The following is a 1,918-nucleotide window of genomic DNA, read 5'->3' on the forward strand; positions in this document are numbered from 1 at the left end:
TGCTGTTAGGGACTTCTCCAAAGTACTGAAGAGCAATGTTGTCTCTCTGGAGACTAAGGTGTGTCTAATACACACCATGGTCTTTGCAATCACTTGTTATGCATCAGATAGTTGGACAATGACCAAGAAGGATAGAAGGAGAATTGATGTCTTTGAGCTGTGGTACTGGAGAAGAGTATTGAGTGTACCATGGACTGCTAGGGAAACAAACAGATTCATCCTGGAAAGGGTTAAACTGGATGATTCCTTGGAGGCAAGAATTCTGAGGCTCCATCTAACATACTTTGGACATGTTGTGAAAAGGGACCAGTCCTTGGAGAGGGACATATGCTTGGCAGGGTGGAAGGACAGCGCAGGAGGGGAAGGCCCTCTATGAGGTGGGTTGATTCAGTGACTGGGATAATTGGGATGGGAGTGTCAGAGACAGTGCTATTGGCACAGGACAGAGCAGAGTTTAGGGCTGTTTTACATAGGGTCACTATGAGTCGCAAGTGACTCGACAGCACATAACAACAACAACAACAGTTGTTGTTAGGCATCATCAAGCTGATTAGACTCTAACAACTCTATGAACAACAGGTCTTAACCATGTCCTATCCTGTGCCATCCTCAACATCTCTGACACACTCTGTCAAGGTCATTACTGCAGTTACAATGTCAATTCATCTGACTGAGAATCATCCTCTCTTTAATTTTCCCTCTGTCTTTCCAAGCATGATACTTCTCTTCAAGGAATAGTCCTTCCTAGCAACATGCTCAAAGTGTGGCAGATAAAGCTTCAGTATCTTTACTTCCACCAAGTACTCAGGCTGCACCTTCTCCAAGACATACCTGTTTGTTCTTTCGGAAGTACTTTTCTCCCAACACTATAGTTCAAAGGTATCAATTCTTCCTCTGTAATTTTTATTCATTGTCCAAATAAAAATAGTATATTAACTGATGGAAAAGAAACATGGCCTGACTCTGGCAAAATTTAGTCCTCAGACTTTCATCATTTCTCCCCAATAATTTGTAGAGATCTTTGACTACAGACTTTCCCAGTGCAATATGTTTCCTGAACTCCTGCACCAAGGGTAATGATTGTGTATGCAAGGTGAAATCATTGAAAGTTTCAATTTTTTCTCCATTATGATGTAGCTTATCTGTCCAGTGTTGAAATTTTTTGTTTTCTTGTCATTGAGATGTAATCTATATTGAAGTCCGTAGTCTTTGATCTTTTGGAATAAGTGCTTCAAGTCCTCCTCACTTTCAGCAAGCAAGGCTGTGTCATACATATAGTGAAATTTACTGAAGAGTCTTTGTCCAATTCTGATGCTATATTCTTGTTTATAGAGTTCAGATTCTCAAATAATTTGCTCAGTATATGGATTTAATAGACATAAGGAAAATATATAACCCTGATAAACATCTTTCTTAACTTTATATCATGCAATGTGTCCTTGGTTTGTTAGCAAAATAACTTCTTAATCTAGGTGTATCTTGTTGTTGTTATGTGCTGTTGAGCCTCTTGAGACTCACAGCGACCCTCTGTACAATAGCCTTAAATCTTGCTCTGTCCTGTGCCAATCTCATTGTCTCCGACACACCCACCCCGATTATCCCAATCACTGAATCAATCCACCTTATGGAAGGTCTTCCCCTCCTGAGCTGTCCCTCCACCCTCTCAAGCATGACATCCCTCTTCAAGGACTGATCCCTCCTTCCAACATGTCCAAAGTATATCAGATGAAGCCTCAGAATCTTTGTGTCTAGAAAAGGAGCCTGGTTTAACCCTCTCCAGGACAAACCTGTTAGTTTTCTTAGCAGTCCATGGTATGTTCAATACTCTTCTCGAGCACCACAGCTCAAAGACATCAATTCTCCTTCTACCTTCCTTAGTCATTATCCAACTCTCTGACGCATAACAAATGATTGCAAA

The sequence above is a fragment of the Elephantulus edwardii genome, unplaced genomic scaffold (genome assembly GCF_000299155.1).
Source record: "Elephantulus edwardii isolate Elephantulus edwardi_28Jun2011 unplaced genomic scaffold, EleEdw1.0 scaffold00133, whole genome shotgun sequence".
Lineage (NCBI taxonomy): Eukaryota > Metazoa > Chordata > Mammalia > Macroscelidea > Macroscelididae > Elephantulus > Elephantulus edwardii.